This window comes from Phocoena sinus, chromosome 15 (assembly GCF_008692025.1).
Source record: "Phocoena sinus isolate mPhoSin1 chromosome 15, mPhoSin1.pri, whole genome shotgun sequence".
Lineage (NCBI taxonomy): Eukaryota > Metazoa > Chordata > Mammalia > Artiodactyla > Phocoenidae > Phocoena > Phocoena sinus.
This window is the reverse complement of record NC_045777.1, coordinates 88,241,139-88,263,237: the sequence shown is the minus strand read 5'-3', so window position 1 is coordinate 88,263,237 and position 22,099 is coordinate 88,241,139. Positions and strand designations below refer to the sequence as shown.

General features: G+C 54.2%; 1 non-coding gene across 1 annotated transcript; it reads right to left on the bottom strand.

Annotated features, from left to right (window-relative positions):
• Positions 1-5,691: 5,691 nt before the first annotated feature.
• Positions 5,692-5,764, bottom strand: TRNAV-CAC. The gene has a single exon. It is a non-coding gene; the product is annotated as a tRNA-Val (tRNA).
• Between the last annotated feature and the right edge of the window lie 16,335 nt (positions 5,765-22,099).

Genomic DNA, 22,099 nt, shown 5'->3' with positions numbered 1-22,099 from the left:
AGACTAACAGATGAGGGGACCCCCGGGGCCCAGAGGGAGCAGCCAGGAACCAGACAAAAGTGATCGCAGGGCAGCAGACAGCCAGGTGCCCGTTCCTGGCGCTCTGCTCCCGAGAGGAGAGAACTCAGCAGCAGCCTCGGAAGCTGGTTTACGCCAGTATGCGCAGGCCTCTTTCTAGTCCTGCAAGGTGAGCTGGGTGCCCTGCCTGCCCCTTTGCCTCTCCCTCCCCCTTTCATCTCCCAGCTCCTATCAAATGGTTATTTTTATTTGTGAAGCTGATACATACGCCTTTTGTTCTCTAACTGTAATTAAATCCCTGGTCTTGGTATCGGGTGCACAGTGTGTGTGCCTAAGACACCCCACACACTGTGTCTCCCCTTTCCTAGTTCCACCCACAATTACCACTGACCATTGCTCCCACTCTGTGTCAGTCCTGTGAGGTGTGGCTTGAACTAGGTCGTAGCGGGAATGTTTACACCCCAGATGTGGGCATACCTGCAAATCAGCACTTGATTTATTGCTTTGCAGAGTGTCTTGACTCAATAAAAGGCCAGAGAAAACGTTAACAGTGCAGATTAAACTTAATACTGTGTTGAAGCCAATACAGTGTGAACAGCACAAGAAAATGGAGGAAATATTCTTTAAGTATGAGAAAACTATAATCCAGTTCAGCCAAGAAGTCGTTGACGAACGAGGATCAGACTGAGTTTCGTGGCTTCATTTTTGTCTTATCCGTTAATGAAAAAAAAAAAATCCACCAACGTGGGCGTGGGAAGGACCCTCGCTGATCGATTACAGGCCTAGGTTACCTGTAGAGATGAGAGTTCGCCAAAAATCAACAGAAGTATTCTGTGAGAATCAATTGGTTGGAAATTACAATGAAGAGTGTTGTGTATTTTTTAAATTACTTGTAAACTATGTGCTCCAGACACTTTACTAGAATTTACAATAGGCTTGTACATATATGTACATGCATATGTTTTTGTTCCTGAGAGCCAACTGTTAGACCTTTACCCACAGTCATGGCCACCAGCGGGGTTCTGCCCTGGGATGGGTCAACCTTCATTTCTTATTCCGTCAAATTCTTGCAGTTTTTATACCTGCAGTTATGCAAAGTTCAGGTACAAGGAGATTTACTTACTGCGTGATGCACCCACTTTTGCATAGCTTTTGGTGATTTTCAGTGATTCTATTTGACTCTTATAATTGTGGCAAGTTGTGCATTTACTCAGCAGATGCCCTGTGGTCTGTGCTGAGTACATCACGGCCAAGGATGCTGTCCTGGTCCTCAAGAGGTTAGACCCGAGTGAGACCCTGTGAGGGTCCTAGCAGATTCCCAGGTACTTACAGAAAAGCCAAGAGACACAAGACAGCCTCCTTTTCAGCAGTGTCTAAGAGGCTAGTCCTTGCCGGCGACCCCGCCCCTCCTCTCTCAGGGTCCTGACTCTCCAGGGCCCCTCCCTGTGGCCACCATCACCAGGCCTCTTCCCTCCTGGTCTTCCTCCTGGTCTTGGACCTGCTCTGCTCCACATCTGGGCTCACTCCGGAGCTGAGCGGGTCCTGAAGCTACGCCTCAGGGGTCTGATGCTTCTAGAGACGTTTGGGGTTGTCATGGGCACTCCTGAAGGGACAGAAGGCTGGCCCTGAGGGCAGATGATTATAGTCCCAGGACACGGTGTGGGCGGGTGGCTAGGTCACCTCTGCAAATGCCAAGCCTGGGCTGGGTGGAGGACCTCGAGGGTTTCGGCATGGACTGCTTGCCCGAGCTGCTTCTGAATGGAGCCCCCCGCATACTACACAGAGGGTGTGTCTGTGACAATAGGTTTAAGGGACAGGATCATCCCAGAGACGTCAAACGGGTGGTGGTGGGAGGGCTGTACAGCCACGTGCCGTGGTCCTGTGGCCAGCGTCCTCTTGGCCCTGGCCCACCATGTGTGTGGTGGCCCAGAGGGAAGGAAAGCACAGGGCTTTCTGGTCATCATCGTTGGATCTTCCTTGGAATAAAGAGGCCACCGGTGCGGCCTCCCATTCAGGTCGCATCAGCAGCTACACGAGCCCGACCCACTAACTGTCCGCCATCCACATGGGCAGTGCTTCTCTCCAGGCAGCCCTGGAGATTAATTAAAGAAAAAATAAACATTGCTGGGGACGTTATAGGACATGACACTTGCTGCCCTCTCTTTCTGAAGCTGTAACCATGTTGGATGACCCATTGTTGGATTATTATGAAAGATGGACAAGCTTAGAATTTCAACAAAACCTAAAATATCATCAGTGAGCACAGTCAGCTTAATGGTTCATAAAGCAGCTGCTTGACTGCTGACACGATAGGTCTAGAAGGAGGGCCTGGCCTTTCCCAGCAGCCTTGCCCTGAGAACATGGGTTTTCTCCAGAGCCTTTGTTTCTTTTTCCTTCCTGTCCCACCCCTGGTGCTCTGGTACCTCCGGGATCTGCCTTCTATACAGGACCTGTTTGTCTTGGGCAGTTGCGTGGCTGCATTTTGGGAACCAACTGCAGGTGACCAGACTGGCTCAGCTCCTCCCACACGAGGTTCAGGCCTCGTGGGCAGGTGACACACTCCCTTGGGGGCACAGAAGTTTCAGGTGCCGAGGAACTGACAGCAGTATCTGGGCACAGGCTGTACATGGTTTACATCCGAAGCCTCTTCACACAGAGCAGGTGGTTAAGACAACAGGTTGGGTTTGGATGGACCTGCAGCACACCTGCCGCGTGACCTTGGATGGTCACCTCCCCACCATGTCCAGAGCTGGGGTCATGCCACCCACCACAGAGGGCACCACACGGCACAGTGTAAGGAGATGCCGAGCATGCAGAGCCTCCTCGAACCGGCCCAAAGGCAGGTGGCCGCTGCACGTCTCCCTCTCTAGGCCCCTCTGGAGACCTCTGCCTCCCTGATCTCTTTCTGTTCGCATCTCAGCACGACAGGCAGCCCGGAAGCTGTGACAGATGGCGTGGTCTGCAGGGCAGAAGACCCTGGTCCAGGAGGTCTTGCCTGGTGACAAGTGACAAGATCAGGAAGGCGGGACTTTATGTTAACCGGTGGGGACAGGGCGCTGTGATGAGAGGTGGACACTGAGTCATGGGTTTCCCGGAGCACGCGAAAGCTGCCTCCTGAGCAGGGTCAGAGCGGTCAGTTCCTCTTAGCCGCCTGGGGACTGAGGGCCCCCACGAGAACGTGGACGTGGTAGAGGATGCTGACGAAGGCTCTGTGGGTTACTGTAGCAGCAGCTGCCTCGGAATAATCACAGATGTGGCCAGTGTTGTTTGTTATTCCCATGATTGGCTTCAGCTGCGTAAACAGAAACCCAAAATAACAGTGGCTAAAACAAGGCAGAAGTGCATTTTATTTCATGTTAAGGAAGCACAGAGGTTGGCATTCCCAGCTGACGTGAAATCCACACCCGGGTCACTAGTGACCAGAATGCTTCTACCCCATTGCTCATGGCTTCTCTTTTCCCTCCCAAAGTGGCTGCTGGAGCTACAGCCTTCACATCTGCCCACTCCCCAGCTCGCAAGGAGATTTCCAGAAGCTCTCAGACACCACTCCTGCTTATGCATCTTCATCTCCAGCTTACCTGTCCACCTATACCGGCTGCAGCAGAGTCTGGGAAATGCATCAATAGTTCAGGTGACCATGTGCCCACCTGAAAGTTGGGCATTTGTATCCTAGACCAGCAGCACCCAACCATTTTGGCACCAGGGACCAGCTTTGTGGAAGATCATTTTTCCGCGGACAGGTGGTGGGGAGTGCTTCAGGTAGCAAATCAAGCGACCGGGAGCGCGGATGAAGCTTCTCTCCCTCGCCTGCCACTCGCGCTCGCTTCCTGCTGTGCGGCCTGGTTCCTAGATTACATCCTTTACTATAATAAGCCAGTAAATGTAAGGAGTGTTTCCCTGGGTTCTGTGAGCCACTGTAGCAGATAATTGAACCCAAAGAGGAGGTCAGGGGACCCCCTGTGTTATAGCTGGTTGGTCAGAAGCACAGGTAACAACCTAGCCCTGGCACCTGAGTGGGGGCCATCCCAGGGGTTGAACCATCACCCATGAGATCTGTCAGAACTGAGGGCACCCTAGGGCGCCCAGCTGGTGCGGGAAAAGTCCACTCTTTTGGTGCAGGGGGTGAGTGTGACTCAGGAAAGCAGGGTTTTTTTCTAGACCTCAGCTCGAACTAGCAATCTTTGTCACAGGTATTCACAAATTCTTTCTTTTTTTTATTTTTGCTGCTCTTCTGATGGAAAGTAGAAGCTCCCTGAGAGGAGGTGATGGTCCAATTACTGGGGGAAGGAGGAAGGAGGCGAGTGGGGAGCGGCCTCGGTCGTGCCTTCGAGAGGGGCAGCAGCTCTGACCGTGGGGAACGGTGGGGGCAGGGAGAAGGGGTCTGAGACAGGTGTGAGGTAGACAGAGGGAGGGCAGAGGGGATGGACAGAGCCCTTGACTTCAGAGGGCAGGCTCACGGCAGGTGTGACAGGACATGGTCGGCCTATCACACGACCCATAGGAGAGGCCCCCCAGGCTGTAGGGCACGTGGACCTGGATTCAGACCAGGGGCTGGGGCTGGGGCTGGGGATCAGAGGCCGATGCTCAGAGCTGAGGGGTCGCGGCCACGAGCAAGGCAGCGATGCAGGGGAGAGCAGTGCCAGGATGGAGGCAGGACGGTGACGCCGTGCGAAGGAGGCTGGTGAGGCCGGATGGACCAACGAAAACAGGAAAATGTGGTGAGTGGGAGCCAGATGGGGAAGTGTTTCAGGAAGGCGTGGGATCTGCGGCTGGTCAGGAGAATTAGAGGGCGACAGGGAAGGGCCGCGCCGTGCCATGGCCACGGGAGGGAGCGTGGTGCTGGGTAGACTGGCGTGGGCAGCCCCTGTGAGAACAGCCGCCAGCTGGTCCACATAGTTCAAAAATTCCCTAACGTAAGGGCTGCGGTTCCACTGGGGTCGCTGGAGGGCCTCCTGCCTCCTGCTCCACCCCTTGGTGACACAGAGGGGTCACAATTTACCCTAATTGCCTATTTCCCTTTCCTCAGAAAGAGCCCAAGAAATATGAATTTCACTGGTGAAGTTTTGATCATTGGGGCTGTTCACTTGCAACAGAGTTTTCAGGTCTGAACAGAACTCCTTCTCTGTGGGTGTGTGTGGAGGGGTTCAAGCTGGTCTGTCCTGATGCCCTGCTCGGTGCAGGCTGGGCCCACCGAGGCCCCTGAGGAAATGCACAGGCGGCAGAGCGTGGGGCACAGACCCAAGGAAGACAGAACGCTGGAGGACACGTCTGCACAGCAGAGTTTCCTCCTGGATCCCTGTCCGGTTGCCAGAGCCACGCGTCTGCCTGTGAGGGTTCTAAGATCTCGTCCACGATTCATCACGAGACCAAAGTCCCACAGTGTGAGAGCGGACGGGCCAGTCACCTGGGCTTTCTGTACAAAAGGCCCTGCGGGAGGAGGGGGCACACCTGCGTCCCTAACAGGGTCTGGAGGGCCAGCGCCGAGGTCAGACACACAGGCCTGTTCAGGGACTAAGCTCCGCCCGTTGAGACGTGACGACAGTGCTAGAGTCTGTGATTCTAGGTGAGGATTTGGGTGCAGATGCTATCAGGGATGAACAAGGGCAGCCAGTATCACAGAATAGAGCTTTTGGGGGGCGGGGGGGAGGTGGCACGCTGTTCAGCATGCGGAACTTCCCCAACCGGGGATCAAACCCGTGCCCCCTGCAGTGTGAGTGCAGAGTCTTAACCACTGGACCATCAGGGAAGCCCTACAGAGCAGATTTTATCTTCACTAAGATGTGGTCTGCGCCAGAATCACCTGGGACTTTTGTGGAAATGCAGATTCCTGGGACCTGTTGAATAGAATCTGTGGTGGAGGCCCTTCAGTCTGCATTTAACAAGCTCCCTCAGTGAATCCCATGTTCATTGGAGCTTGAGAATTATTGGTGATTAAAGCAATGGGAGCTGAGTAAGGCTGCCCCTGTTCCCAGACAGGCGACCCTGGACACCTCCCTGCCCATCTGTCCGGGCCCTTCTGGCTGCCAGACCAAAGATACCACAGACTGGTATTTATTTCTCACAGTTCTGCAGGTCCAAGATCAGGGTGCCAGCACGGTCGGGAGAGGGCCCACTTCCTGGTTCGGGGATGGCCATCTCCTTGCCATGGCCTCACTTGGTAGAAGGGGCTGAGGGGACCCCAGTCTTTTCTTACAAGGGCGCTAATCCCTTTCATGAGGGCTCTGCCCTCATGACCTAGTCGCCTCCCGAAGGCTCCAACCCCAAACGCCATCCCATTGGGCATTAGGATTTCCCCATATGAATCTGGGGAGGACACAAACGTTCAGTCCATTGCATCACCTAAGCCTCAAGTTTCTCTTTTGCAGACTGAAGTAGCATCTCTCTAAGATTCTTTTTGTTTAAAGTAATAGAAATCAAAGCCAAACTAAATCAGGCAAAATAAAAATCAAACATAATTTTATAGGCTCAGGTCATTGAAAACTTCCAGGAGTCAGACTGTGGCAGACAGATGCACTTAGAGACCCACAGAGTCGCTGGACCCTCCTTCCCTCCCTCCCTCGCTTGTCTCCAGAGCTGCTCCCTGAGTGCGGCTTCGCTCTCCAGAAACTCCTCCACAGACGTCACGAAGACCCATTCTGGGCTTACCTCTCCCTCCAGCTGGTGATCTTGAGAAACAGACCTCTTCTCTCTGCTCCACCCTTGAGTTCACATCAGCCTGCAAGGTGGTCTCCAAGACCGTGGGGTCGTGCTCACCCTGGGCCCATCACACATCAGAGGGACCAGGGACTCGGGCCGGCCAGCCTCAACCAGGTGCCTGCCCACCAAATCCCACCAGATCCAGGGAAAGAAAATGCAGCTCACCAGCAGAGCTCACGTGAGGCTTCCGACAAAACCCACAGCCGGCCTTCCGTACGGGAAGAAGTTGGTGAGCTTGTGCCTGTGGATGACACGGCCTGCATCTCTCGGAATGAGGGCTCTCCCGGTCCAGCTCCTGGTAGGAGTGTCCTGTGTCACATTCACGGCTCTGCACGGCCCTGGCTACTTCTAGGACACGGGACCTGAGTAGGTGGTGTCAGAGCAAAAGCAGAACAGTCCTCTTAGTTCTCACATTCACATCTAATACCACGTCTCCCGGCTCCGCGGGTGGATGTCCCATCCCTGCTGGGGCATCAGGTGTCAGGCAGAGAGCTCACAGAGGGTGTGCATCTCCCCACGCGCATGGAGAGACTGTACTGGGTGCTCTGGGGAAGGATTCCCTGAGCAGGCTTCTATTCTGGAAAGTAGAAACAAAAGCCCCTGGTCTCTGTTTGCCAGAAGACAAAGAAATCCCATTGTCAAGGGCAGCACGGTGCTCAAGCTTGAATAAAGTACCCATTGAAAGCGTTGAAGGTTTCCTCAGGGAAGAGTCTCAGGGACATTTCCCTCAGCGGCTGTTTTTGTTGGCTGGCCCCACAAGATGCTGACATTTACCTTGAAGGAAGGTCCGGAGGGACACATACACAATGGGTGTTGACGGAAGGAACCCTCCGGTCAGAGCAGGAGAGCCACACTTCCCAGAACCTCTCCTGGGGCCAGTGGCGCTTATCCTGTGGGCGTCTGTCGGGGCCTGGACGCAACCCTCACCTGGCCACACAGTACTGGTTTCATTCGCGTCCCATTCAGCTTTTAGGAAGGCAGTTCCTCGGGGCTCAGGGAACAGCGTCACGGTCGCTGGCCCAACATCCTGATTCCCACTGGGGCCCGCAGAGAGCTCTCCTTAGCTTTGGGTCCACGACAAGGACCCTCTCCTACAAGCTCTGAGCAGAGGCTGTTGTGCCTGCAGACCTGAGGGTCTGCCCTCACGTCCCGTCATCCTTGGTTCACGGTGTGACACCCGGGGGCCAGGTCTCAGCAGTAAAGCTGAGGTGGACCAACAGTTCCTCGTCAGCTCCCAGTTTAACCATCTGATAAAAATCATGGGTCTGAACGGTAGGCTTTCTTAGAGGAAACGGTGCTTTTCCATCCTGGTAAGAGACGACAGTGGGTTCCTGAGCTGTGAGGTTAAATTGTGGAGGGACTCTGGGCACCAGAGCCTGGCAGATGCGGCCATCAGGACCTCCAGCCTGTGACCAGACAACTTCCCTTGCCCCCCAGACAACATCTGCTTCTCTGAGGAGCTGGATGGATGAGGGCCAGATATTGCTTCTGGCCAGTCGCCAAGTGCCTCTCATGACCCTGCCATCTTCCCCCTGCACCTCCTGAGCCCGCTTACTCGAGAGAAAAGCCAGCAGGAAGGACGAGCTTCCGGCCTCAGCTCTCACCACTGCTGTGCCCTCTACCCCAGACAGGCTGAATGTCCCCCAGCCAGATGCTAGCAGGGTTGTCCCCGCCACTGTGGAAGGCTGCTCAAGGCCCTGAGGGGGTCCTCTCAGCGCCACCCTGGAGGGTGAGCGGTCCTCAGGGCAGTTGCTGGGGTGAACATCCAGGGCCACAGCAGCTGTCCTCCAGCCCGGAGGACAAGCGGGGGTTTTCAAACTGCGGGGCTCAGAACAAGCTTCATATCCCAGGAGTTCTGGTGGGCATTCCAGGAAGGGCTAAGTCAAGCCTACAGGTCCTCACTCCCACCCTGGCCTACACACACTGGCCTACTCTGCCACAGAAATGTTTGCAGTAAAGTTCCCAAGCCACCTGCAAACGCACAGCCGCTTTTGATGGCGCCCACCGTTCCCAACTCTCTCTTCTTGAAAGCAGATGGTTTCATGTCACGTCATCACAAGCTTCACGCAGTCTTCCCAATCCAAGTGTCATCTTGTGGACCGGCTGCTCGGACATGGTCTCCGCGGCCACGTGGGTCCCCATGACGCCAGCACGGGACAGGGGGTGGTGTGCGCAGCATCTCCGTGGATGTGGCCGTCTAGCCCCCGCTGCACTGCAGGCATCAGTGGGGCTATTCAGTTCCTGGACTCTTCAGTTCCCGGAGCCCGGGGGGCCAGACCAGTGGGATCTCTGTGACTGGCCACCTTTCCCTTGGACTCTGGGGGCAGGCAGAGGTGTCCTAGCCTCCCTGATAGGAGCAAGCACTGGCCGAAGAAGCAAGTTCTAGAGGATCTCTCTGTGGCCTCAGGTGCCGCCCTCCGGTCTGTGTGTGAGAATCACTCATTCACCACCCACCACCAACAGCTGTCTCTCTGGCCACACATTGTCCGTGGTTCAGCGATCTCTCAAGCAGCACAGTCCTCTTGGTCGTGGGTACCATGCTCCTAGCCAGACCAGTCAGCCTCCCAAACTGGAGTCTGCTTGCAGGGAGCACCCCTGTGGAGCCGCCTGCGTGGCCGGCCTGGCTGCTCCCGTTCTAAAGGATCCGGGGTCTCCAGCGGGGTTCCTCAGGTCCTGCAGGGCTGTAGGGGTGTCCCCGGCCCCTCCAAGACCAGGGTCGAGGGATTCCAGGTCCCCTAACCCCTTGCAACTCCTTCAGCAGCTGCATTTTGATGTTTTATCCACTTTTATTTACATAGCCTCATATTTTTTGTTATTTATTTATTCACTCAATTAATCAAGGGCTGAACTTTATTTTCTTTTATTTTATATCTGAGCATAGTTGATTAACAATGTTGTGTTAGTTTCAGGTGTACAGCAAAGTGATTCAGTTATACATATACATGTATCTATTCTTTTTCAAATTCTTTTCCCATTTAGGTTATCAGAGAATATTGAGCAGCGTTCCCTGTGCTATACAGTAGGTCCTTGTTGGTTATCTATTTTATAAATAGCAGTGTGTACGTGTCAATCCCAACCTCCCAATCTATCCCTCCCTCCCACCCTTCTCCCCAGTAACTATAAGTTCGTTCTCCAAGTCTGTGAGTCAGTTTCTGTTTCGTAAATAAGTTCATTTGTATCGTTTTTTAAAGGTTCTGCATATAAGCAATATCATATGATATTTGTCTTTCTCTGTCTGACTTACTTCACTTAGTAGAATAATCTTCAGGTCCACCTATGTTGCCGCAAATGGCATTATGTCATTCTTTTTAATGGCTGAATAATATTTCACTGTATATATGTACCACACATTCTTTATCCATTCATCTCTCAATGGACATTTAGGTTGATTCCATGTCTTGGCTATTGTAACAGCACTGCTATGAACATTGGGGTGCATGTATCCTTTCGAACCATGTTTTTCTCCGGATACATGCCCAGGAGTGGGATTGCCGGATCCTACAGTAGCTCTATTTTTAGTTTCCTAAGGAACCTCCATACTGTCCTCCATAGTGGCTGCACCAATTTATATTCCCACCAACAGTGCAGGAGGGCTCCCTGTTCTCCACACCCTCTCCAGCATTCGTTGTTTGTAGATTTTCTGATGATGCCCATTCTGACTGGTGTGGGGTGATATCTCATTGTAGTTTTGATTTGCATTTCTCTGATAATTAGCAATGTTGAGCATCTTTTCATGTGCTTCTTGGCCATCTGTATGTCTCCTTTGGAGAAATGTCTATTTAGGTCATCTGCCCATTTTTTGATTGGGTTGTGTGTGTTTTTTTTTATATTGGGCCAAATGAGCTGTTTGTAAATTTCAGAGACTAATGCCTTTATCCACTTTTATTTACAGGCCCCCATATGTTTTTTTAACAAGTATAAAATCATTGAATCTAAACCACTTGTATGTTAAAAATCAAGAGGACTATTTCCAAGGGAAAATGGACTTGAGCTGCTCCCTGCCTCAGGGGAAGACCCCGCCTCCTAGGAAATCCTTAAATGTGGCCTTGGTTGAAAAAAAGACTCATGAAGTCGGGCCGCTCCTGTCCTGATGCCCAGGACACAAGTGTGTCTGTCGCTTGGAGACTCCTGCCACTCCCTCCCCAGTGCCTTAGGTAGTCGTGCAATTTCCTCATTGTGTGGGTTCCAGCCTGGCTTTTAGTCACACCCACAGGATTGCAGGAGGAGAAACAGGCCCCTGACTCTGTGCAGATTCGGACTCCATGAATGTTCGCTCTGACCTTTGCTAAGTCCAGCATCATTAGCCGTGCAGACATTCAAACTCCCCTCAAGGCTGAAAGCAGGACTAGGCATCTGCTGTGCTTTGCTTAATGAGCCATAAAATGGGCCACTGGGCAATTGCTTCTCACTGTCGAGCCCCAGCTTTAGTGACGGCCGCCAGGACTGTGGGGGAGGGACGTATCTTGTCACAAAAGCCCGAGGCACTGCCTTCCTTGATCACAACTGACTAGAGGGAAAATATTTATATGCACACACCTCATTTCCCATTAGCTTAAATTTTTTCCGGTACTTAGTTTCTCCATCATCATTTTGGGAGAATGTTAACACCATTAATCTTCCTTTCTTTAATTACGATGAGCCTGAGTGAGAGGTTCCCAGAGGCGGGGACTCACCCGGACCCTCTCCCCACCTCTCCCTCCTCAGACCCACCTGTTCCACCTCCCACGCCCCTGGGCCCCAACGCCCCCAGGCTCTTCCAGCTCAGCAAGGACCCCCTGCCCTGACCTCTCATCTCCTCTATGTTAGCAAAACCTGCATCATTCTGTTAAAGAGAAATTTGAGGAAAACACACCCCCCTAATCCTGTTACTTTAACACATTCTTTTTCACATTTGCTCACACCTACTACCATTTTCAGCACTGATGTGGACATTCCACGTGGCCTCTGTCTCAGTGCACAAACCACCTTGTTTTAACACATAATTGGCACTATTTTCTCAGGGTCTAAGTCATGCTGAAACCTGTCGTAACTCAATCATATTCCAGTAACTTCATCAGCCATGATTCACCTCCCATCCCTTGAATGCTGAAATGTTCTTTTCCTCCACGTGTATATTTTACATGTAATGTCACAAATATCTTTAGGAATGGAAGCCTTTTTTTTTTTTTTTTTTTTTTTGGCTGCATCGGGTCTTTGTTTCTGTGCGAGGGCTTTCTCCAGTTGCAGAAAGCAGGGGCCACTCTTCGTCGCGGTGCGCGGGCCTCTCACTATCGTGGCCTCTCTTGTTGTGGAGCACAGGCTCCGGACGCACACGCAAGCTCAGTAGTTGTGGCTCACGGGCCCGGTTGCTCCGCGGCATGTGGGATCTTCCCAGACCAGGGCTCGAACCTGTGTCCCCTGCATTGGCAGGCAGATTCTCAACCACTGCACCACCAGGGAAGCCCTGGAAGCCTTTTTTTTGTTGCTATTATGTTTTTATTTGTTTGTCCTTCAGCTGAGTAATTTCCTTCTGGGTCGATGGCATGAATAGCTTTAAGGGTCTTTTCTTTTCTATAAATTTATTTATATTTTATTTATTTATTTTTTGCTGCATTGGGTCTTCACTGCTGCGCACGGGCTTTCTCTTGTTGCTGACAGCGGGGGTTACTCTTCCTTGTGGTGTGCATGCTTCTCGTTGTGGTGGCCTCTCCTGTTGCAGAGCACGGGCTCTAGGCACACGGGCTTCAGTAGTTGTGGCTTGCAGGCTCTAGAGCGCAGGCTCAGTAGTCGTGGCGCACGGGCTTAGCTGCTCCACGGCATGTGGGATCTTCCCGGACCAGAGATCGAACCTGTGTCCCCTACACTGGCAGGTGGATTCTTAACCACTGCGCCACCAGGGAAGTCCCTAGCTTTAAGGGTCTTGACTTTAAAAAAGGTTGTGCGACACTTGTACTCGGCGGAGACCTGGGTGGGTCCTCAGAACTGAGCCATGGCAGGCAGGACACTTGGCACAAGGGGCAGGTCCAGCTCTGGGGTCAGGTGGGGTCCCCTCCCCTTAAGGTGTCACGTCTCAGTGTTATCATCCCAGACAGTAGCCACCCTTGTGCAACCCCCTCACTGTGTGTGTAGCCAGGACCCAGGTCGAGGTTCTAATGGGAGAGTGTGGGGATAGAGGGCTCTTCCTCAGAGATCAGAGAATAAGGACTCTGACCTCTCTCACTCTCTCTCTCCCTCTAGAAAGGCTGCTGCCCTGCTGTGAGCAGCCAATGAAGAGGCAGAGGGGCTCACGTGACATGGACTGGGGACACCCATGGCACCCCTAACCCACCCCCTGACAGCCCTCAAGGCTGAAGACACAGCCAGGCCGCCAGATCCCCTGACCACAGAAAACATGTGAAGCGAAATGCTGTCATGTTATGATGCTGGGTCCTGGGCAATTTGGTAAGTAGCACCGGCTTTGGACCACTTTATGGTGCAGTGTCTTTCCCTTTGTCAGGGGTCCACACAGCCATCTCCCCCGTCAGCCTGCCCTGCAGCCGCCCCTTTCTCTGCAAGGCCGTGTTGGCCCAGCGCTGTCTGCCCACCAACTCCCCAGGGCTCTGGTGTGGGAAGCAGCCTCTGTCCTGCAGGCGGGTTATGAGGCCTTTGGGAAAGTGACCCTGGGGCTCCCCCTCACCCCCAGGGAAGGTGTGCGATGCCGCTGGTCCCCGGCGATGAGCGGGAGCCCCGTCCCTCCTACTCTTCGCCCTGGACGCACCACGCGCGAGGGCTGAGGGCAGAGCCCGGCTCCCTGTGGGCACTTTGGGATGTGTGTTCAGTTAACGAAGGGGTGAGTAGATCAGAAGGTTAAACAAGGCCTCTGTGTAAGGGCAGGTCCCCGGTCAGCCCCAGAGGGTCCTTTCCAAGGAGCCCCAGCCTGCCATCGTGGCTCCGAGTTGGTGGGTCGGGGGCCTTCGGGGGGCTGGCGGGAGGACAGAGCAGACGGCTGTCCTGCTGCTGCTTCTCTGTTCTCTTTCCAGGGCCACCCGTCTGGCTCCAGGCCTGGAGCCAGATGCTGCATTCTACATGGAGACAGAAGAGGAGAGGTGGAGTGTGGCCCCGGAGCGTCAACTGAGGGTGACCCTTTCCAGACTCGCAGGGCCCAGAGGACTTGGACCTGCTCTGGTGATTCTAACGTCAGGTACAGCAGGGCCCGCTGCCCTGGGTTTACTCACCTCTGCGCAGCTGCTCCCAGATGGGGGCCGATGCCTAGCCTTCTGGGTGGGGAAGAGTGGGGGCTTCCTGGCCTTTGCAGGAATCCCTGCTCCTCCAGGCCTGGAAGGGGGCCGTGCCACGCACACGCATACTAACACGCACGCGTGTGCACACGAACTCGAAGACACGTGTACACGCATCGCACACGCGTGTGTGCACACACGAATACATGTACACAGGTGCACGCTCACCCACGTCTGTGAGTGAGCACAGAGAGGCACATCCTTATTTTTTTTTTTTTTTTTTTTTTGCGGTACGCGGGCCTCTCACCGTCGTGGCCTCTCCCATTGCGGGGCACAGCCTCCGGACGCGCAGGCCCAGCGGCCACGGCTCACAGGCCCAGCCGCTCCACAGCACGTGGGATCCTCCCGGATCGGGGCACGGACCCGCGTCCCCTGCATCGGCAGGCAGACTCTCAACCACTGCGCCACCAGGGAAGCCCGGCACATCCTAATTTCCTTGTGATGGGACTGAATGTCCAGCATCTAAGCTCTCAGGCCCTCCCCTATGGTCAGAGCAGAGAGGTTGGGGCCCTACACGGGGGCAGCCCTGCTCTCGCTGCTCCCCTGCCATCAGGAGCCCAGGACCTGGGCCTTCTGGCCGCCTGGGCCAGCGTTTCAGAGGGACCAGTACCCATGGCTCCAGGGCCTTACTCCTGGACTGACCCTGGTGTGTGCCTGCCCTGGGGGACCTCAGTTTACTCACTTGTGCAGCCAGCAGGGGGACCACCAACCCTGGTGGTGGACGACTTGATGCCACTTGCCCAGATCCTGGCTGGTTTTTCCTGCATCCCTGCGGTTTCCTGACAAAGGGGGGCATGTTAGTGCCTGACATGTCCTCACCTCTTGCTATTTTTGCAAGAGGCCTGAGCACAGTTTTTAAAAATAGAAATAATGAGGGAAAGCAGAAGCTCTGACCTTGAGTCCTGAGGCCAGGACAGGATTCCCAGTACCCTCTCTGGCTCAAGATGATAAATGATCATTGTGCTGTGTTTGCCCTCGGCTAATTTATCCTTGGCTTAGAGAGAAAGTTTCTGCCTCTTTTTCTCTTTGTGGGGGGAGGCTGGAAAAGTGCTTCAGGCCTAACCTCTGTGTCCGGTCTTTTGTGGAGGTTCTCTGCCTGGAAACGTGCAGATCCCGTCCCAGGGGATCGGGGGTCTCACCCCTCCTATGCTGGCCAGAAGCCGGTGTGTCCCTACCACATATCTGGGGGTATTCGGGGAACGACCCCCCCCCCACTTCCCTGCCCCCAAGCTGCACCCATCCCCCTGCACAGGGACCGAGAAGGCCGGGGATCCTCCAGCACCCATGGGAGGCCGTGTGTCAGTGGGACACTCAGGCATGGTCGTAATACCTACCGTCCTCCCAGCCTTGCTTTGGTGTCCATTTGAAATTTGCGATGTGGGACACACTGACCCTTCCCCATGCTCCCGAGGCCCCACTGGGCTCCTGAATCAGATGGAAGTCTGCAAGGACCCGGGGCCAAGGCCTGGGACTGTCTTCTGGTCCCCACACCTGCGTATGGCTGTGTACCGGCCCCCAGCCCAGGCCCTGTGCTTCTGAGGTGTATGCACACCTCTATATACAAGGTCCAGAGCGAGCAGAGGCTGACCCGGAAAACCGAGGTTTCTGAACCTCACTTGGAGCCTGGGCAACCCCTGGCCTCCCTCAGCTGGTGGACACCCCCTTGGCCTTGGGGGTTGCTGCGAGGTTCCAGGCATCCTGGGTCCTTCGGATGGAACGAGCTGCGGGAGGGTGGATGCGGGGGGGTGCCCTGCCCCATGTATACGTGTGAGCCGGGGACTGCGTGGTCTCAGGAGCTGCCTCCCCAAGGCTCTTGGGACTGGCTGCCTGGGGCGGGGCCTCAGGCCCAGAAGTCTAGGACAGAATCTACGAATTCCAAACCAAGTGGCAATTGTGATCCTAGAGTAACATTTTAAAAAAATGTGTATAAATGGAAACTTCATAAAATATTCTGTATTTAAAATATGGAAACGAAAGGGTCTCTTTCAAAGGGTCTCTTTAAAAAGAACCATCTAAGGCCAGGGCAGAAAACTGCAGATCTGAGGCCCTGTTCTGCCTCCATCTTCACTTACCAGCAAACTGAAATGATTTTTGTATTTTTAAGTGGTTGGGGAAAAATATAAAGAAGAATATTTCTTGACGTGCAAATTATATGAAATTTAAATTTCAGTGTCCATAATAAAGTGTTACTGGGCCCAGCCTCCCACCGGCTACACCCGCAGAGGCTAAAATGTTCCGTGTCACAGACTGCGCCCTCTTCCGCTCCAGACACCCCGACTTCCTGTGTTGGGCTTGCATGGAGGGCTGGGGCAGAGCCCGACGAGGCTGGGAAGCCAAGCATCCTTGCTTCTCTAGGTCCTCCTGGCAGAAGAGAGGTGATGGATCCCAGGCACTGGGAATAATTCGCCCAGGAGCCGCTGCATCATGGCTGCAGCAGACACTGCTTTGAGCACCGAGGCCTGGAGGCCAGCTGGACGGCCCCCACGTGGATGAAGAAATGGCCAGGGGGTTGCAGATGGTGTGAGCGTGAGTGCAGCGGCCGTGCTCTCCTTGGGCCGGGCCGGGCATGCAGGGTGGGGGCAGAGGGTGGAGGTTGGGCCTCAGGTGGACAGGGGCTGGGCCAACAGCTGGGCCGGCAGGGGTCCTCCGGGGTCTCTCAGGGTCTCTCTGCTGAGAGAGGACCTTGCTGACTGTCCCCTCGCCTCCAGCCTCCCGTCCCAGCTCTTCCCAAGTCCTGTGCTGTCCACCGGGCGCTCCTTTGTGTTCCAGGCACCTCCCACCCTGTTCTGCTGTTCACGGGGAGGGCAGACGGGCGGGTGGCTGGTCCAGGCAGGGGTCAGTTCCCCTTCTGTTCTGCCAGTGGATTTGGACTCTGGGATGAGATGAGACCCAGGCAGGTCCTGCACCACTTCTACTGTAGACTGAACATTTGGGTCCCTGCCAAAATTCATGTATTGAAGCCTGATGCCCAACGTGACTATTGCGGGAGGTGGGCCTTTGGGGGGTGATGAGGTCCCGCGGGTGGAGCAAGGATACAGGGAGAAGGCAGCCGGCTAGTGACCAGAAAGTGAGGCGTCACCAGATGCCAAATATGCCGGCACCTTGACCTCCACGCCCAGCCTCCTGACTGACAAATAGATGTTACTGAAGCCGCCCCGGCTGTGGTGTTTCTGATAAAGTCGCCTGACCACCCTGAGACCTGTGTGGACGGAGGGAGCTGAAGGGGGGTGGACACAGGCCCCCAGCCCACCCCACCCCTCCCGCCCCCGGCAGCGACCATGAGGGAGGCGGAGCCGGGCGCCCTGGTGGGAGGGGAAGGAAAACTCTGCTGCTCTGAGCTCAGTGCTTTCAGAAAACGGTTTTGTTTTTAGATCAGCGGGTTCCATAGGTATTTAAAATAACATTAGCCACACCCCAGATGGTCACTTTGTTCTTGGTCCTAAGACACTGGATTGGATTCACAGCGGGCGTGGCTGCAGGCCCCCAGGCCTCCAAGGGCAGCGTCAGCCCTTCGGGAGCCTAGTGACTGTCCAGGAGGTCACTCCCCAGGGACTCAGGGATTGAGCAACGTCCCCCAAGTCACACCTGGCCCCCTGCTGCCTGGTAGTGCTGGCCTTGTGCCCGGAGTCCGGGGGAGCAATTCCAGATTCCTGTGTTCCAGGGAGGCCACACCCCACTGTAGGCAATGCGGGGCCTTGGGAGGCTGCTGGGGGAACCCCAGTCCTGGGGGCTGCCCCGACCATTCTGCAGAGTGAAGGATATGGATTGGGTAGGGGATGTCAGCACTGGGGCCGAAGGCTCCAGGACTGCAGGGTGGGATTTCTGGGAAGTCACCGTCGCTTCGCATCATTGTGGGCGCGGCACCTGCTTCTACGCTCCTCATTAACCCTATTTTTAGTCCAAACTGCTGAAGCGTCTGAAAGCATCGTCAGGTCTCCTCCACACCTGCCTTCTGAAGTGAGAGGCCAGGCTGAGAGTCAGACATGATGCGGGAACACAGACCATTGCAGAGGCTGAGTCCCAGGGAGGGGTCCCATCCCCTCCAAGTCCCCTGAGGCCTAGGGCCAGTGGGGGGGCGGGTTTCTAAAGAGAACTCAGCGTCCCCACAGCCTCTCAGGGGCCCCTCCCTGGCTCCTCTGAGAAAATAAAGACCACTCTGCATGGCACCAGCATGGACCACAGTCAGATCCTGTCTGACCGCAGCAGCCTGTAGTGAGGTCTGCTCAGAGGGATGGGGTGGGGTGGGGAGTGTGTCCTGGAAGGCACAGGGTCCATGCTGTGCTGACTCAGATCACAGAGTGCCCGAGAGAAGTGGGCCAGCTTGACGCCCGCTTCTCCTCCCTCCTGTGAGCTGGAGACATGGGCTTGGGCTGTTGGGATCCTTTAGAGAAGGTTCTGGACCCCCTACTCACATCTCTGCCGCCTCAGTCCCTCTGCCCCTGGCTTTGGACCATACTTTACCCGGGGCTCCGCCCTGCCTCACCTGCCCTGGCCGATGCTTCTGAGCCTTCCTCTGACTCCTCATTCTGGAGGCCCAGCTGGGGTCCTGGGTGCTGGGCCCCCTCTGGTGGGCCCAAGTTTTCCTTTAATCTCTGGAGAGAGTGGAGACGAGCCAAAGCTTTGAGGGGAAGTTGAAGCTGTTGCCTCTTTGGATCAAACGCAGTGATTTCCCTGGAGTGAACTCAGTCCTTCTTTCCAAATTGTGTTGCAGCGCTTGGGAGGCTGGGGCAGCTCAAGCTTACGGGAGCCCTTGGGAGGCAGGCGTCCGTCGCCCTCGCGCCCGGTGGGAGCGAGCAGAGGGGAGTGAGACTTTGGCCTTTGCCCCTCGAGGAGGGCCTGGACTGGAGGGGCGCCGATGAAGAGGAAGAGCTGCTTTTGTTGTCTTCTGATAAAGAGAACGGGGTTTGGCCAAGGAAGGTTGTGCAGGTGACTGCAGAGCAAGGCGGGGATAAAGGAGGCCAGAGGCCTCCGTGGGCCCTGGAGTGGACGCCATCCCTGAGGGGGTGGGGCAGGGGGCACGGGTGCTGTCCTTGCTGCCGCGAAGCTGCAGAGAGGAACGCACTTGGTCAGACCTCGTCCAGCCCCTGCTCGAGGCCCGATCTGCAGAGCCGGCCCGCGTGCAGCCATGCAGTACCCCGTCCCAGGGCAGCGCACAGCCCTGTCACCAAGGCGATGATGCAGAGCTGTGATAAAAGCCATCTGCCACTCGTAAAACATGACATCACTTTCCTGCAAAGCCAGAAGCCAGCCTGGGGCTCAGGCAAGCAATGGCCTATAAAATCCTGAATAATCATCTCAAAGCATACTTTCCAACGTAAAGAACATTCTAGGCAGCTGTTTCCAGATTATTTATGTGAAACCATTTTACACCCCTGAACTTTTACCGTGTTCACTGTCTGACCCTTCCTAAACCCTCCCCCGTGGTCCTGCAAGCAGTCTCGGGAGCACAGGCCACTGTCCCTCTGAGTGACAAGTGGCAGAGCTGCGCTCCTGTGCCCTTTGCCCCCAGACGTATTGGCAGGCAGGGCCAGAAATGCCAGCAATCTCCCATTTGCCAGGAGGACGAGCTGAGCTCTGTCCTGTGTCTGTTTCTATGGTACCATAAAGAACAGCGGGTTTTGTCTGGGTTGGACGTGAAACCCTAACTCAGAGAGTCCTCCCTGGCCAGGGCTGTGAGGGGACCCCTCTGGCCATGCCCCTCCAAGGGCAGAGCCTGGGGCTTTCCCCCCGACACCAGAGGAGACGTGGAATCTTCATGGGTTGGCAGAGGAGATGGAGTTCTCAGAAAGGGCTGATTACTGGAAGCCATCACTGTGGCAACAGGGCTGTTGGATGGGGCCACCAGGGTGGACCTCAAGCTGGGGCATGGTCAATGGACCCCACAGCAGGCTGTTCCCCCGGGGAGAACCTGACATCCCACCATGTGGCTTGTCAGCATGAGGTTTTTGCTCCAGATCCAGAAATTTGGTAGCTCTGCATAAGAATTTTTGCTGTAATTTATTCTCTCACTTGAATCTTGCGTTTGCCTTTAAATATGAAATCTTATTTGTCTGAGGTCTGCATTTGCATCTCTAATCATTAAACCTGTAAATTACATTCATGCAGAATGTTTGGTGAGTGCCTTTTAATTTTACAAAATGCCTCCTTCTAAAATTACTCCCCTACACCCCAGAAAAGACAGAATGGTGTCACTGGTAACTTGGAGACAAAAATATTTAGTAAGTCTTATCAGTTTTGGCTTTTGCTGTTCAGGTTAGCAGTGGACATCTATTATCCCTCAATTATTGAAAGGAAAGAGACAACTAAATTAATAACGTCTCTAATTACTGTGTCCTCATCCTGCCCAGACCCTCCCATCCTGGGGGCCATGGCCCTGGATGATTCAGGCAGTCCCAAAGCAGCACCCCAAATACTCCTGCATGCCTTTCCGTTTGGATCTGAAGGTGCCTGCGTTGTGATATCTGTGTGTTCACAGAACAGAGTGCACTATGGTGCCAGCTGGACACCACAGCTGGGCCAATACAACAAACTGCCCAGCCAGCACCCAGACCCCCAAGACCTGCACCAGAGCTTCTGGGAGATGGGTGCTGCTGACGCCCTCACGAGGTCCATTTCTGCCCCAGGCGCTCTGGACGCACTGCCCAGTAACTGTCCCCTTCTTCTCAATCTGCCAGATCCCCCACCCTACGGGGCCCTCGTGGAGCTCCCCCGCCCCGCCCCGCCCCACCATGCTCCCTGGGCACGGGAGATCTTACACCACCAGATTCTTACCACTCCGCCTTCTCCCCTGCTTTTCCTGAGGCCAGAGATTTGCAGGACCAGAACTCACTCCTCTAGCCACACCGCCCCTTAGCTTAGAGGCCTCTTTTTCTTCTCTTTTCTCTCCATCAGATTTCACAGCATTTTGACTCTTCCACTGGTCTTTCCAAAGAAATGTCTTCTTGTTTTATTTGCCATCTCCACGGCTGTTTGTTTTCTATGGCATTTGTTTTTGGTTTGTTCTGTAGGAATCCATTCCTTCTTTATTTGGGCTTATTTTACTGTTCTTTTCCTAGTTTCTCTAACTGAAAGCTTAGTTCGCTTATTTTTAGTCATTATCATTTTTTAACAAATGCGGTCATCACTCCAAGTTTCCTCCGAGTACCCCTTTGGTGGCATCCTACAGGTTTTAATAGGTGCCGTTCTCATTTGTGTTCTTTTTTTTTGCGGTACACGGGCCTCTCACTGTTGTGGCCTCTCTCGTTGCAGAGCAGAGGCTCGGCGGCCATGGATCATGCTTCCCGGACCGGGGCACGAACCCGCGTCCCCTGCATTGGCAGGCGGACTCTCAACCACTGCGCCACCAGGGAAGCCCTGTGTTCATTTTTAAATGGTCTAATTTGCCTTTTGGTTTCCTTCATAACCCCCAAATTATATAGAGCAGTGCTTTTGTTTGTGGTATTAATTTCCAGGTAGAAATATTTTGAAAGCTTAGCTCTATTTTTAATCAAACTGCACTGTGCTCAGTGAACAGACTGTAGATGACGTTTGCAGAAGTATCTGTATATATGTGTGTGGTATATATACGTACACACTCCATGAACCAACGGTAGATGATATATGCTTATGTATCCGTATGTGCATGTGTCTGTGCACATACAGACACACACACACACTCAGTGAACAGACTGTACATTTTCTTCCTTTGGAATTTCTTGACAATTTTCCTTATAGTCAGTAGATGGTCAGTTTTTGGTGGCTATTCCATATATGATAGAAAATAACATATTATGTATTTGAGTGATACCAAATGTGCAAAATAAAGTCAAGCTTTTTTACTGTTTAATTTGCTCATTTCTTTGGCATCTTGATCTGTCATTTTTAATTAGAACAAAGGGGCTCTATTTTCCAAAGACCCCTCAGGCTGTGGCTGTGAGGACGAGGACAGGAGAATGAATGGGCCGCAGCCCCAGCAGGAGGCACTCAGTGGGCTGGCTGGCGGGGCCCGTGGGTCCACAGGATGCTAACCCCACTGCGGCCGCCCCTCAGAGTCCCCCCCAAGCCCAGCACAGATAACACTGGTCTTATTGTCCCCCTCACCTACGGAGGCGTCCCGCCTGCTAGTGGTCAGTGTAAATCCCTCTCTCCAG